We start from the raw sequence: 16,705 nt of genomic DNA on the forward strand, positions 1-16,705 counted from the left end.
GATAGTTAGGAAAGGAGGTGAAAAAGAACCAGTAATAGGAGCCAAATACTAAGGGGAGAAAAGTCTAGTTTATACATGAGACATTATTAGCATAAGGCATTTTGTTCTGTAATGTAACTGTTGTAAAAGTAGGGAGAGAATAAGAGAAGAGTGGTAAATATACAGAAAATAGCAGGAGAACAACGTGACTTTAAAAAAATAAAAAACAGACTCAAGCTCACAGATGGAGGGCAAGGTCTATAAACTAGTCTACTGGGTTTCTATTTTTGGGCATTATTTTGGACTAGATAATGTAAAAACTTTCCCCGGTTAATAGTCGTCTAGATAATGCTGGGTAAAATATAACACCACCAGAAAACAGGAATAATCTCAAGGAGTCAGAAAAACAGATGGTGAAAACTAAACTGGTAGGGTTTATCTGCATGGAGCAGGGGAGGGGTTTCAGTTGTAAAAGTCCCAAAGGACAGGGGACAGAACTTTGGGGGAAGGGCACTGTGGCCTCCACTCAACGACCCTCAAAGAGCTATACCCTTAAGGGAAAGGGTGGAAGGACTAGAAAAAGTCATCCAGCCAACACAGGGAGATAGCAAGAAAGCCTATTTCTTTTACTCTGGACCTTGAGTGGGAAAGAAACGCCCCCTTAGAATTGTTCACAGTAGGACTCTACTCATGTAAGGTTTAGGGTTCAAATTTACTTTGGGAAACCCTTAAGCCAAGAAATGAGCTAAGCAAACTCTTAAATGCAAACCTTCAGTCTAGATGTCCTGGATTCCCACAAATAAAGATCTCTGTGTTCGAAATTACAAAACACACAAGGAAACAATCCACCATGAGCAAGAGTCAACAGAAACAACAAACCACAAGATCAGATCCCAAATGCTTCAGATAACTGGTTTCTTAAAGACCCATTTAAAATAAACTGGTTCACAATGATTAAAGCCACAAATGAATAAACACAAGAAAAGAACAATCCTTAAAATAGATGAAGTGCTTTTGAAAAAGAAACTAGGATGTCTTCATCTTGGTGATTTTTTCTCTTTATCATTATCAGTGGAACCAAATATTCAACATGAGACTGCACCTACGCATTGTATATTAACCAGAAGCAGTAAAATTTCCCCATGAGTCATTCATTATCACTCGTTTAGCAAACATTTATCAACACCTGCAATGTGCCACCAACTGTGTGATGCCTGAAATGGGGGTGTGTTGGGGGGGGTTGTTCAGCAGGTGAAGAAGACAGACCTTCCAGTGGGGCAGAGATAATTGCAGGCAAAACAGACTTGCAGTTAAATTCTAGCATAACGTATGTACCCAGGATGAAGGAAAGAAAAGAAAGATGCAGGCTGAGAAGGGCCTAAGAAAACCTTAAGGAAGTGAGGCTTCAGCAGAGACTCAAAGAGTGATTAGAATTTATCCTGATGGAGGAAGGAGAGAATGCTGTCCAGAAAGGGAAGAGAAATATTGGAAGGCCTGGATTCAAGGCAGGCTGGTGCAGTTCAGAATCTGCAAGAAGACCACTATGGCAGAGTACAGAAAGCCAGTGGGAGGTCCGGTTTGTATGTGTAGGACCACCATGGGAGGCTGAATAGCTCTAGGGGCCAGATTCTGAAAATCCTTGTCTGTTAGGCCAACCAGAGCAGATCTGAGTTTATCCTTCAGGCAATGGGGAAATTTTGGAGAGAAGAGACCAGAAAATTTAGGCTTTGGAAAGACTATTCTGGGGATGGAGTGCCAGATAGTTTAGTACAAGGTAGACTTGTCACTCCTCAAGGTTGTTGTAACCAAAACAAAAGGAAGTTCTTATCCTGTAAGTTTTGGGGGAAAACACTTGAAACTAGTTTTGATGAGTGTCAGTAAGGGAACAAAACATTTAGTAGGAAGCCAGTTTGGAAATGCACCCTACTGTGCATTCCTAAGTGGAAAGACAAGCATAAGAATATATATAGAACATGCTTCCATTTTTAAAAAATGGAAACAAAACCTAAAATCACCCCTACATATGTGTGTGTGCACAGTAAATATATATTAATATGGAAAAAAGCCCCAAAGAGCTTCCAGCCTCCTCTTCTTGTTCTTCAGATTCCTGTTGTAGATAATTGTCCAGAAACAATAATAATGATGCTTCCTGTTTTCAAATTCATTGCTGATGGTCCAAAGGGATGGAACAGGAGGGAAATAAAAAATTACTCTAAGGTCAAAATCATGACTCCCTCACTGGAAAGTGAGCTCCCTGGAAATGAGCCACATGTTTTATTCATCTTTGAATTTCTCCAGTGCCTGGCACATAAATGCCCAATAAAAGTTTATTGGATGTGAGAATAAGAATATGGGAATTGGAGAATACCCTAATGGTTGTGTGGAAACTGGAAAGATTAAATTTTGGAGAATTCAATCTAACAAGTATTTATTTGAGCCTTTGTCGTGTGCCACCCTGAGCTGGCATGTAGGGTGAGGGGAGGTGGTTGTGTTGAGCAGCTTAAAGACCTAATCTTAGCAACAAGCAAAGGAGGGTTAGAAAGATATGGTCTAAGGGTACCAGCTTTGGAGTCAGGCAGACCAGGGTTTAAATCAGGATTCTTCCATTTACTAGTGGTTTGACCAAAAGCAAATAGCTTAACCTCGATGGGCCTCCACTTCCTCATCTGCAAAATAAAGATTATAATGATAGTACCTACTTCAGAACTGTGGAGAGAAATAAGTGAGATATTCACATCAAGCACTTAGCATAGTACTTGAGTCAGAGGAATCTCTGGATTTACATGAGATATTATTGTAGACAAATGTAGGGATCAAACTAGGGTATCTGGTTGGTGCTACTTTTAACCAGCTACTCTAGAATGTCTCTTTGGTAATTTTGGTAGTCAGAATGATGTCCCCAAAGATATCCATACCCTAATCCCTGGAACCTGTGAATATGGTACCTCACAGAGCAAAAGGGACTTTGCAGATGGGATTAAGTTAAGGATCTTGAGACGGGAGATTATCCTAGATTATCCTAGTGGTCTCTGTGTCATCACAAGAGTCTTTATAAGGGAAAGAGGGAGGCAGGGGAATAGTGAAAGTGTGACAGTGGAAGCAGAGGTTGGAGTAATGTGTTGCTGGCTGGGGGTCATGAGCCAGGAATCGTGAACAGTCTTTTGAGGAGGGGAAAGGCAAAGCAGTGGGTTCTCCTCTGGATCCAACACCTTGACTTTAGCCCAACGAGATGATTTTGGACTCCTGACCTCCAGAATTGTAAGATCATAAATTTGTTGTTGCTTTGAGTCACAGTGTTTATGCTAATTTATTATAGCAGCTATAGGAGACTCAGACAGTAATGATGGACAAAGAGATGGGCTGCCCAGACCCTATTCAAGCAAAGACTTGCTGTCCCATTGCTGGGAGTACAGTCAAGAGATGGGCTCTGCTCCCAGCTCCTTGGGCTTCAAGCCACAGCTGTGGAGAGTTGTTCATCCAAGGTCACGTCCTTTCTGGGACAGTTCATACTGAGTGACTAAGGGAAGCAAGAGTGGGATGGGGCTACAGGAACTTGTTACTTTGGTCCAACTCCCACCAACCCCGACAGGCAATCATCACTGTAGAGTGTCCCGTGGTTTTGGCGGGGGCGTTATCGGGTGCATGTCACAGTTGGGCCTTTCTCTCTGCCCAGCTCTGCTTTGTTTAGAAAAAAACCAGTTCTCCCTCCAGTGTGTCTCACTGACTCTCGCAGGACTACCGCACTCACGACACATCTGACACCAGAGATGTGGGGGTTTTCCCCGCGCCAAGCAATTCTGCAACACCAGCTGGGTGTCCTACAATTCAACTCTGTTCTGACACTATCTGCGGATAGCATCAGATCCCACAAGTTCAGGGCTCGGTCCCACAAGACTATCTCCTCAACTCCCACTTCAGATGCCTGCTGCAAGTCTAGCTCATCAGCTGTACTTCTCACTGATTAGCTATAAATCAGAGTTCCCACAATCCCCTTCTCAGGTTCAATTAATTTGCTGGAACATCTCACAAAACTCAGGGAAACAGCTACTTATATTTACCAGCTTGTGAGAGGACACGATAAAGGATACAGAAGACAAGTCAGCTGAAGAGGTACATAAGGTGGGGTCTGGAAGTGTCCTGAGTGTAGGACCTTCTGTCCTCAGGAAGTTGGGGTATGCCACTCTCCCAGTGTGTCGATGTGTTCTCCAGCCTGGAAGCTCTCCAGACCTCAGAGTATTGGGATTTTATGGAAGCTTCCTCATGCATGACCAATTATTAACTCCCATTTCCAGCCCCTCTGCCCTCTCTAGAGAATAGGGGGTGGGGCTGAAAATTCCAAGCTTCTAATCCTGGCTTGGTCTTTCCAGTGACCAGCACCAATCCAGGAGCCCATCCAGGAGGCCAGAGTCACCTCATTAGATCAAAAAATGCTCCAAGAGCTCATCATTTAGGAAATAACAAGGGTTTCAGGAGCCCCATGTCAGGAACTGAGCGAGAGACTTGCATGTATATGTTCTATTATCTCACAAGCTTCCTTCTGCTGCTGCTTCTTTTTAAGATTTTATTTATTTATTTGACAGAGATCACAAGCAGACAGAGAGGCAGGCAGAGAGAGAGAGGAAGGGAAGCAGGCTCCCTGCTGAGCAGAGAGCCCAACGCAGGGCTCCATCCCAGGACCCTGGCACCATGACCCGAGCTGAAGGCAGATGCCTAACCCACTGAGCCACCCAGGCGCCCCTTCCTCCTGCTTCTTTTCACAGATGTTGAATGCTAACTCTTGTTCTTCAAACTCTGTTTCCGTATTCTTCCAGAAAAATCCACCTGTAGCAGAAACCCATCTGAGAGTGAAGGACAGTGCCTTTGAGATTACAGACCACTATTTAACTGTCTGGATTTTGTTTTGTTTTGTTTTTTTAACTCTTAAATTTCTTTAAAAATAGAGACTACTAGGGGCACCTAGGTGACTCGGTTGTTTAAGCATTCAGACTCTCAGTTTTGGCTCAGGTTGTGGCCTCACGGGTTGTGGGATTGGGCCCTGTGTCAGGCTCTGTGCTCAGCAGGGAGTCTGCTTGAAGATTCTCTCCCTCTGCTTCTTACCCACCCCCTTGTACCTCTCTTTCTCTCTCAAATAAATAAATAAATCTTAAAAATAAAAATATAAGTAAACAAATAAAAATACAGAATACTGGTATTTTATCCATAATCCTTTCACAAATGCATTTCACTACGCTTCTATCCCTTTCTTAAAAATAAACTAAAATAGAAATAAAAGCAAAAATCTGATTTAGAGCAGGGACCACATATCCTGCATATTTTTTAAAGCTTTGTTTATAATGTTTTTTGTTCATAATGTTTTTTAAACCTTTGTCTATAAACAGGAAAACCAAGTCTAATTGTGTTTGTAATTTTATGTGCATAGGAAGCAATTTCCCTTGTTTAGGTGTTAGCCAAGTTAAGCTGAGGAGTATAGCCCTCACAGGAGAGTATAAAGGTGGTCTTCTCTCCTCAGACAAAGAGAAAACAGAGTACAAAATTCATCCTTTGGAGACCTCACCTCTGTTCATATGCATGAATATTTTATAGTATAGTATTTTATAAATAAGCCATTGTGGAATTTCCAATTAAAACCAGCATATTGGGAGGCACCTTTATTTCCTTTTCCTCCCCAAATCTGGCTAAAACACAATAAAGGGATGAGAATGTACTAACTCACCAGGATAAATAAAATGAGGGGAGACAATAGTGGATAAGAGATTTCAACAAATATTGGGAGACAAAAGGTTGTTGGAGGGATTTCCAGTTAAATATGAAAGGCTAAATACTTTGCCTTTTCCAAAAACTTTACTAAGACAATATTAAACCTGGCTGGCTCTGTCCATAGAGTATGTAGCTCTTGATCTTGGAGTCATGCCCCCCACTGAACATAGAGTCTGACAAAAAAATGTTGGGCCTCTCAGTTGGCTCCATCAGTAGAGCACACAACTCTTGATTTTGAGTTCAATCCCCATGTTGGGTATAGAGATTACTTTAAAAAAATCTTTTAAAAAATTAAGGAATAAAAAAATATGTGTTAGTTATAGATGTGCCATACCTGAGGGGAGAGCAGTCACCAGCTTTCCAATCTAGAATTCTATATCTAACCAAACTATCACTGGGGATTAACATCAGAAAAAAAAATTTTCAAATAATACACTATATGTTAATAAAAATAGCTTAAAAAAATAAACAGAAAGGTCTTCTGTTTCAAAAAAAATATTTTCAGGCATTCAGGGACTTAAAAAAACTACCTTCCATTTGCCCTCTTTCAATAAGCTTTTGGAAATGTACTCTAACAAAATGAGAGTAAAATAAGAAAGAGTGAGACAAGACTTGAAGGAAGAGGAGATTCACAATGGGCAATAGGCAAAGGAAATTCAGAGGACAATGGCAAAAAGATGATTCAAAATGACAGCTGTGCAGTAGGCCCTAGAGAACAACTTGTCTTGATTGGAGCAAGAAAACAGACTCTGAGAGGAGATCCCCAGGAAAAACATGAAACTGATTCTTAGAATGTAGGAAATATTGTTGACAGGCCTATAGCAGAGATGTTGGAGCCCTTGAAAAATTATATATATATATATATATATATATATATATATATATATATGTATAAAACAATACTTGGAGAAATTAAAAACCAAGTCAATTATAAACTCTAGGAAAAAAAAGGGTTTTATAAGAAAGGAAACATAGTCACAGTTCATCTACTTGGTTTGGTAGAAAACAAAATTTATCTGGTCATAATATAAACATTTCTACTCCCAAATGGCTGTATAATGATGTTGGAGAGATCCGAGGAGGGTAAGTAAGGAGTGGTGTTAATGTACAAGAAATGAATCAATAGGCGTTCTAAAACTGATACATCAAGAAATTGTAGTATTAGTTTTCTATCTAGAAGGACAGTAATAAGTACCAGGGGAAAAACTATATGGTTTGAGGGTGGTTGCCTCTGGGGAAGAGGACATGAAAGCTGAGATAGAGGAGGGTAAGATACAGGGGTCCTTTAAACCATGTGCTTTTCAACTCTATTCTTTAGAATAAATTATTAAATAATTTGAAGATGGTAGTATATACTGTATTTGATTATAATAATGAGTAAATGATATATTGAAATTTAAAACAATTAAAAAATTAAAATTTGCTTTTTTGCACTTTTAGGAATAGAATCATCTCATGAAACTGAAGACTTGACAAAGTGTTCTCAGCCTAGTGGTAAAGCACACAGACTTTGGAGTCTCAAACCGCTTTTTAGCTTCAACACTGCTATGTGTTATGTGATCTTGGATAAATTATTTAACTTCTTGAACCTTGATTTTTCTTGACAATACAGAGGGGATATCAATAATACCTATGTCATAAGAATGATTTCATAATTAAATTTAATTAAATTAAATGAGATAAAAATAACAAAAATAACAACTAAGGAACCTATGTACTTTGTATATATTATCTTTTTTTTTTTCTTTAAAGATGTTATTTATTTATTTGACAGAGAGAGAGAGATCACAAGTAGGCAGAGAGGCAGGCAGAGAAAGAGAGGGAAAGCAGGCTCCCTGCCAAGTCAAGAGCCTGACTTGGGGCTGAATCCCAGGACGCTGAGATCATGACCTGAGCCGAAGGCAGAGGCTTTAACCCACTGAGCCACCCAGATGCCCCTGTACATATTATCTTATTATCTTATTGAATCTTATTGAATATCTACATATTACTTATTGAATCTTCATAACCTGTCTATTTTATGAAGAGATTTGTATCATAATACCTAATTATTTAATTACTAATTACTCAATAAACATTAGCAGTTTTCTGTTAGTATTTTGATGGGAATGAAGACTAATAAGAGAAACAATGAAAAAACTCGGGAACATTCTGGTTATTCTGAGACTAGATTGGTGATATCCCCTGTCCCCCTATTACACATAGTCTTGAACCTGAAATAAACAGAAAAAAGTCGCCATGGCATCAAAGTTCTATTCAAAAGTGACAATTGTTGGCTTAGCTCTACATTCTTTTTTTTTTTTTTTTTAATTGTAAGGATGCCTGGCTGACTTAGTCAATCCCAGGAACCTGGCATCATAGCCTGAGCCAAAGGCAGACGCTTAACCAACTGAGCCACCCAGGTCCCCCTGTTGCATAGATTTTTCGAAATAGAATTGCTAGGTCAAAGAGTAAATGCCCTGCAAAAGAGTTGTACCCACTTATACTACCACTCATTAGAGTATGAAAGTGCTTATCTGCTATTCTCTCTTTGTTCTTAGATAATACTGCTCTCTTTAATATTTGTGATGCCGATGGACCAGAAATACCTCAATGTGTGAATTTGTATTTTTCTTTTAATTTATTTATTTGAGAGAGGGAGAGAGAGAGCGAGTGAGCCTGAGTGGCGGTGGCGGGGTTGGCAAAGGGAGAGGGAGAAGCAGACTTGATCCTAGGACCTGAGATCCTGACCTGAGCTGCGTGCAGCTGCTGAACTGACCAAGCCTCCCGGGCATCTCGGTATTTTTCTGATGACTGTTAGAGTATCTTTTTGCACTTTGATTGGCTACCCATGTAATTTTGCTGTGTTTTAATCCGTTCTCTACTGGGGGACATTTAGCTTGGTTATCAGCCCACTGCACATGTGGAATGCCCGAACAAAGAGGTGACTATGGGAAGGTGTTAGAAATGCATCCAGTGACAATAAAACGACTGCAGAGACGTTCAAAATGATAGCCTTGAGTCATCAAGTTTCACTGTATTTAGGAAATAGAAGAGCGTTCTTCAAAGAGTTCTATCAAAAATGGTTAAAAATATGAAGTCTTGGTAATTTCTGAAAGCTACCATTTATTGAACAGCAACCATGCGTCATCCTCTGCGTTAAGGCTTTTCAAACACCATTTGATTTCATCTTGGCGTGAGCAAGTATCATGTCATTTTATGTTGTAGAAAGGACAGTTTCTGGAGACTAGCCCAAGGTCACAAACCACAGGCAGTGGGTCGGTGGATCCGAATCCAAATCTGTGACACCCTCACCCTTTGAGAGGGCCTTCTGAGGGAGGTCCTGGAGACTCACGGACTGCGCATACCATGCTTACTGGTGTCTCAAGTAGCCTGGGTCATTGTGTTTGTTTTTGTTCTTACTCTTTTTTTTTTTAAGATTTTATTTATTTGTTTGACAGACAGAGATCACAAGTAGGCAGAGAGGCAGGCAGAGAGAGAGGTGGGGGAGCAGGCTCCCCACTAAGCAGAGAGCCCGATGCGGGGCTCGATCCCAGGACCCTGAGATCATGACCTGAGTCGAAGGCAGAGGCTTTAACCCACTGAGCCACCCAGTGGCTCCCTGTTCTTACTCTTGCAAATCCAGAGTCAGTAGACTTCAGGAGAAGGCTTTATTGGAGTTCTGTACCAAGTGCGCCATGACTCACGAGGAAATGACTTTAGGTGGTGCTTAGACACAACGTTCAATGGCACTGAATCACCCGGTGAGGAAGTTACTCTCCTTTGAGTCCCTCTCAATCATGTCATCAAGGAGAAAGTCTGTAAGTGGAGCTTCTAGTTCTGGAACACCTCTCTGGTGCTTGCTGATTTCTTCCTATTTAACAAATACTGCAGCAGATTTCAGAGCTCCAGCCAGTAACAGTGTCTAGGTAGAATTTAATAACATTATTTTAAAAAATGATATTTACTCTTGCGGTTATCATCTAGTTATGGCAAGATGTCTGTTTCTCATTTGCAGTAATGAAATAAATTTCCCCTTTAAAATGAATTTGCTTTCGTAAAAATAGTGAGTCACGTAAGAGAAAATTGTAGGCATACGCTGTTACCAGTTGTCAAATAACTGGGCAAAATTGTGAAAAAACATAACGTTTGAATGGCGTTTCAGAGACACTGCTTTCCTAGATTCATGAGAGCAGGCTCTAGGCTCCACGGGTATCTCTGTTTGTTGATTCTAATAATACTTTCCTGACTTGAGGGTACATTATATCACATGAGATGTTTGTTAAGAATTCAGATAGCCAGGCCTTGAACCCCAAAGAGCCTCTGTAGGTCTGAGACAGGACCTGGGCTTTGTAATTTTGATTAAGCAATCCAAGTGGTTCTGATGCGAACTAGTCAGCACATGGCACTTGCAGAAATTCTGAATTGGATCTTTCCGTTTTAACCCAATATCAGAAAAAAAAAAAAAAGTTTATTTGTTTGTTTTGGGGGGGCAGAGGGAGAGAGAGAGTCTTGAAGCAGACTCCCCACTGAGCACAGAACCCCATGAAGGGCGCAATCTCAGGACCCTGAGGTCATGACGTGGGTGGAAACCAAGACACCCCATTTAACACACTGAGCCACCCAGGAGCCCAAACTATAGATTTTTTGGAAACAGATGAGGAAGAATGCCACATGCCTCTAAGTCTGGCAGGACACCGTGTGCTTCTGCCTTTGTGGGACTCCAGTGGGTTTGGTTTCCCGGGCAGAAGCAGTCACATCTAATTTTCAGGCGGTGGTCTAGGCACTTCACACGCATTGAGTCATTTCATCCTCAGCACAATCCGAGGAGGCAGATACTGTTACCTTCATTTTAAGGGTGGGGAAACCCGGACACAGAGAGGTGAAATCACTTGCCTAAGGTCACAGGGCTGGGAGGTGGCAAAGTTGGGATTTAAACCTGACCATCAGCTCGTGCTCAGAGCTCACATTCTTCCCTGCAGGGGAAGTTCCCTCCCCTGGACCCACCTCTATGTGTGATGATAAAGGTCCTGCACCCCCTCCAATTCTGCAGATTCCTGTTGTCCTATCAGTAGATCAGACTCTTTGCTTATAATCAGAAATTAATTGATCATTGAGTTAAATGAATACAAGAATACGGACGAGGTTAGGGTCCCTGGTCCGAGGTCTGTAACCTTTCTGCTCAGTCGAAACCGTGGACTAGGCCTGTCTTTCAAAACAAAAAGCCAACATTTGTACTTCCTATGACAAAAATAAAACACGTTCTCAATTTACCAGGTAGACTAAACTGGTACTGATTTATCTGATTCTGTGCACAAAAGCCCAAGACAGGGGAAAACTTATGATCTGCCCCACTCAGCATTTCTCATTTTTTCCCCATTTCTTCAAAGAAAAGGAAAGTCGAGAAATCACAGAGGAGACTTCTAAAGGGCCATCAGCTCCCGTGTTCAGACTCAAATACAAAAAGAGGCTCAATGAACTCAGGGTCTGTGCCTTCCAGAAGGCAATCGAATTGTGGAGGATTTGAGGCTCGTCCAGGACAATGCGAGCAATTTTGGTCATTTCTTTCTTCTTTTTCTTTTCCTCCCCCCCAACCCCCCCAACCCGAAGTCACAGATGGGTGCTAGAACACGGGCCAACCCTGGGCCACGAGATGCAGCCGACCAGCTGTGGTACAGTGTGCGTAGCAGGTGCACGAGGCGTGGCCCGCGGCCTGAGCTGGCCGGGCGGGCGTGGGTTTCTTCTCTGGCTGGGAGAACCGCGGAATGCGGGAATGGCATGGGCCAGGGAAGGTAGCACACCTTCAGGATGTCCAGACTAGGGAACAGGTTTTGTTTGTCCTGCCAGCAGCTGCTTTTTCGTCCCGTTGGGAGAGCCTGGTGGACCGCTCACAAGCAGGGGCCCATGGAAAATGCACGGCCAGGATGTCAGTGACAGCCTCACAGTGGCACTCTGGAAAGGGGTGATCACTTTGAACAATGCACACAGGTTCATGTGACAAGCCATTAAGACTCCAGCCCAGGTAAACAGCATGTGTTCTTTTTTAAAATTTAAAAAAATATATTTTTTTAAATTTTTTTTAATTTATTTATTTGACAGAGAGAGAGAGAGAGATCACAAGTAGGCAGAGAGGCAGGCAGAGAGAGGGGGGAAGCAGGCCCCCAGCTGAGCAGAGAGCCTATTGTGGGGCTTGATCCCAAGACCCTGAGATCATGACCTGAGCTGTAGGCAAAGGCTTAACCCACTGAGCCACCCAGGAGCTCCTAAATTTGTTTTTTAAGATTTTATTTATTTATTTGACAGAGAGAGAGAGAGAGATCACAAGTAGGCAGAGAGCCAGGCAGAGAGAGAGGGGGAAGCAGGCTCTCTGCCAAGCAGAGAGCCGGAAGCGGGGCTCAATCCCAGGACAATGAGATCATGACCTGAGCCAAAGGCAGAGGCTTAACCCACTGAGCCACCCAGGTGCCCCAGCATGTGTCCTTTATCAGACTGTTTCCTTAGTCTATGGCACACTATGTATAGGCAGGAGCCCTTCACGTCAGTGACACAAAGGCAGGGTTCACTTTCAGGTTTTTATGAGGTGCTTTCGATGCTGTTGTTGATAAGGAGGCCACGGAGTCCCCTACCAAAACGTAGATTATTTAATTCCTCTGCTTTTTTGTCTCCGTCAAGATAACTTCGGAGCAGCTGAAGGTAGCATATGTTTGCCGGGGTAGCTATCCACAACAACAAAAGACACTTACTTTAAAGTAAAAGCTGTAAAGATTCTCAACGTGTGTGTGTCGTTTGCTCTGTGATGTCTGAGGCCAGAAAAGGGGCCCTTCTTGAAAAGGAAGATGTAAAGCCGTAGGTGTCAACTTGGGCTCAACATCAGAATTACCCTGGGGAGCTTTTAAAAATCCCAATGCCGCCCCAGACCAAATAAATCAGAATCTCTGGGGGCGGGGGTAGGATCTAGGCACCAACATTTAAGAAAAAAAAAGTTTCCCAGGTGATTCCTACTCATAGACATTGCATGAAGGGGAAATTTCCTTACCCTTTGGAAAGTCGTGTAAGACTTTTGGGAAACGGAATTCACTGACCTCTCATTTCTGGAGGAATGAAAATGGAAATCACCACATCAATTGCCTGATTTCCATATTTTAGCATCTGCCTTTCTTCTCATTGTTCTGTGCAAGTACTGGAAGTCCTGCCCTCTAGTGCCTTGGGACCAGCAGGTAGAGCAGATGAGGACCTCAGGAGAAAGCTTGGGGAGCAGAGACTGGAGTGGGGTGGAGACTCTGGGCCCCAAAGTTGAATAGCCTTTCCTATGTTGTGCACCCATTACCTCTATCTAGTTCTAGAACTTTCTCATTACCCCAAACAGAAAACCAATACCTCTGAATCCCCTCCCCCACCCCCCCTTGCAACCCACCTGCTTTCTCTCTGTGGATTTGCCTATTCTGAATATTTCTTATCAATGTAATCCTACAGGCTGAGGCCTTTTGTGTCTAGCTTCTTTCCTTTGCATAATGTTTTCAAGTTCATTGCCCATTGTAGCATGCCTCAGTGCTTCCTTCCTATTTACGGCTGAATACAATTCTGTTGTATGGATATGCCACACACTGTTTGTCCAGCTCTTTAGGTGACAGGTAGTTGGGTGGTTTCCACCTTTCAGCTATTGTGACTACTGCTGCTGTGAACTTTTGTGGACATGTTTTGTTTCAACAGAGGGATCATCTTTACATAACAGCTGCCCCCACAGCACTAACCCCAACTCTGAGCCCACTCATACGTGTCCACGAGGCAGGGACTTAAGAATAGGGGGACCAAACCGTCCCACTTTGCCTTGGATTGTCCCAGTTTTAACACATCTAGTAAACCAGTAGAGGGAGGTCTGGCAGTGGTCTCATCCACCAGCAAAAGCCTTCTCAAGGCAAGGCCAATAGTTTTAGTATTTTTGACCGACTTCAAAAATCATTGGGACAAGTCTGTTTCTTGCAATTGTGTCTAATGGCAGTGACTTCAGGAAGCTGGGCTTTGGCACAAGCTTCCTTGATGTCGCCTGGAGGATTCCTATTCCTTATTCAGTCGCAGCTTCAGACTCATGCCCACGACAGAGATTCCCAGAGTCTCTTCCCTTGCAAAGGGGTAATGGATTCCTCTCCTTTATTCCAGAAGCATCGTATAATTACAGGATGCATTTGCATGGGTCTCCCCCATTAGACCATGACCCCCTCAAGGATAGTGGAATGTGGTCAAGGCTTTGGTCTGCCCAACATCCATTCCCTCTTCTGACAATAGCATTCTTCTTTTCCTTTAGGGGCGCCAGCCGTCCCCTAAGCTCAGACAACACACTTTGGGTGGAGTGGATACCAGTCCTCGGCAACCCAGACGTGGCCGGTCAGCACATTCCATCTCCTTGGTTGACACAACTGGCTCAGGAAATCGTGGCCTGAACCAGGTTAGTGCGCAATCAGTCCTGCAACTTAAGTTAACTGGAACTAAACCAGAAATAAGGAGGAAGGAACTCTACTTCTGATAGGGTTGCTAAGCTCTCGGTGGCCATCTTAGCCACGACCTGGGGGAGAAACCGCCTTGAAGGGAAGCCTCCCTGGAAGAAAGCAGGACTGAGGGACAGGGACAGAATGGGAACAATGCCAGGCTGCAGCGAGTTTCCTCCCTTCAACTTCCTGGTGATGTGAATCACTTTTTTGCTCATTTTGGGTTTTCATCTCTTCCAACTGAAAGAAAACTGAAGAATGCACTGTTCTTTTTTTAATTAATATTTAAATCTTATATTATTGCACCATCCTGGCACGTGATAGGCACTCAAGAAATGCGTGTGTGCGTGCAGACTTTGCTAGGTGTCCCGTCGCTATGTTTTCTCAAGAGATGCTGTCGATGCAAGAAGAGTCAGGAGGGGAGGGTGTGGAAAAGTTGGAAGCCTCCCACGTTGCTGGGGGAATGTTAAATGGTGCAAACAGCTATAGAAAATAGTTTGGCGGTTTCTCAAAAAGTTAAACTGAATTATCGTATGACCATCATCCCTGCTCCTGGATATACAGGCATATATCGTTTCATTATCCTTCCCTTTATTGAGCTTTGCAGATATTGTGCTTTTTTCTAAATCGAAGGTTTGTGGCAACGCTGCATTGAGCAAGTCTGTGTGTGCCATTTTTCCAACAACATTTGCTCACTTTGTGTCACCGAGTCACATTTGGATAGTTCTTGTAATATTTCAAGCTTCTTCTTTTTCTTTCTTTTTTTTTTTTTTTTTAAAGATTCTATTTATTTATTTGACAGAGAGAGATCACAAGTAGGCAGAGAGGCAGGCAGAGAGAGAGGGGGAAGCAGGCTCCCCGCTGAGCAGAGAGCCCGATGCGGGGCCCGATCCCAGGACCCTGGGATCATGACCTGAGCCAAAGGCAGAGGCTTAACCCACTGAGCCACCCAGGAGCCCCAGAGGCAGAGAATCTTTAAGCAGGCTCCCTACTGAACACAGATCCAGATGTGGACTCAATCACATGACCCAGGAAATCGTGACCTGAGCTGAAACCGAGGCAGAGGCTTAACGGGGCTACTCAGGCATCCCAGAAATAAAGTATTTTTTAATGAAGGTATATACATTGCTTTTTAAAGACATAATGCTATGACACTTAATATCTGCAGTCCCCTGTAAACATAACTTTTATATGCACGGGGAAACCAAAAAATTCACGTGACCGGCTTTATTGCAACATTTGTAATATTTACTGTAGTGGTCTGGAACCAAATCCATCTCCAAGGGATGCTTGTATGCCCAAAAGAATGCATGACACTGTTGGAACAACTTGTGCACAAAGTCCGTAACAGCACTATTCACAATAGCCAGATGATGGAAAAACTTAAATATGCACCAGCAGATGGCCAGGTGTCAATATGGTCTTCCATACAGTGGAATATTACTCAGCTGTAAAAAAGGAACAGAGCACCGATCCATGCTGCAACATGGATGAAGGTCAAACACATTCACTAAGTGAAAGAAGCAAGACACAGAAGGGCTGATATTGTAAGATTCCACTTCTACGGAAAATCCGGAAGAGGTAAACGTCCACAGAGAGAGAAAGAAGATTAGTGGTCCCGAGAGGCCCGAAGAAGGCAGAAATGTGGAATGACTGCTAAATGTGGACGGGACTTTCCTCTGGGTGACAAAAACATTCTGGAAGTATAGAGTGGTGATGGTTGCACAATCCTGAGTGTAATAAATGTCACCAGTGGCAAATTTTATGTTATGTACATTCAGCTGCAATAGAAACCAAACAAAAGAATCTGGAACTTCATCGGGGCTGCCACAGATGGATGCGTGTGCGTTGTTTCCTTTGTCAGGGGCCCAGACTGGGGGCAGTGGCCATGGCCTCAATCTGTCCCACAAGCCGTGACCCCCAGTACCCAAGCAGAGCAGATGATTTCTTTGGAGTGCAAGATGGTGTAAGAAGTAAGCAAGTTTGGGGGGCACCTGGGTGGCTCAGTGGGTTAAAGCCTCTGCCTTCAGCTCAGGTCATGATCCCAGGGTCTTGGGATCGAGCCCCACATCGGGGTCTCTGCTCCATGGGGAGCCTGCTTCCCCCTCTCTCTCTGTCTGCCTCTCTGCCTACTTGTGATCTCTGTCTGTGAAAGAAATAAATAAATAATCTTAAAAAAAAAAAAAAAGGAAGCAAGTTTGGTCAATGGCCTCACTTTACTGCAACTTTCAGCGAAATCCTTCAATGTACACTAAGGAGTTGGCCGGTGTCACAGTATACATCGTCTTCCATCCTGAGGGTGCTGTCTCTGAAAAATTCACTGCATTGTTGAGTGCTTAATTTGTAAAGCTAGCATAAATCACCGGACTAAATTGTTCATTACCGAGAGCTCAAGTTATCTTGCCATCAAGTGAGGGATCCTGTTGCTTTGCCTGCACTGGAAAATTAAGAAACAAAGAGGCAAAAGGCCAAAAGGAGGAGAACTCTAGAAAAAGTCCATTTTCTGA

General features: G+C 42.9%; 1 protein-coding gene across 1 annotated transcript in view; it reads left to right on the plus strand.

Moving 5' to 3' along the window:
* The window catches only part of LOC309857225 (kinase suppressor of Ras 2-like), a gene marked incomplete at its 3' end in the record, with an annotated part of 124,312 nt that overhangs the window by 8,059 nt on the left and 99,548 nt on the right, over nt 1-16,705 (plus strand). Inside the window, exon 3 of the mRNA XM_082750014.1 lies at nt 14,018-14,158. The remainder of the gene's footprint in view (nt 1-14,017; nt 14,159-16,705) is intronic.

The sequence above is a fragment of the Mustela nivalis genome (genome assembly GCF_964662115.1).
Source record: "Mustela nivalis genome assembly, contig: HAP1_SCAFFOLD_504, whole genome shotgun sequence".
NCBI lineage: Eukaryota > Metazoa > Chordata > Mammalia > Carnivora > Mustelidae > Mustela > Mustela nivalis.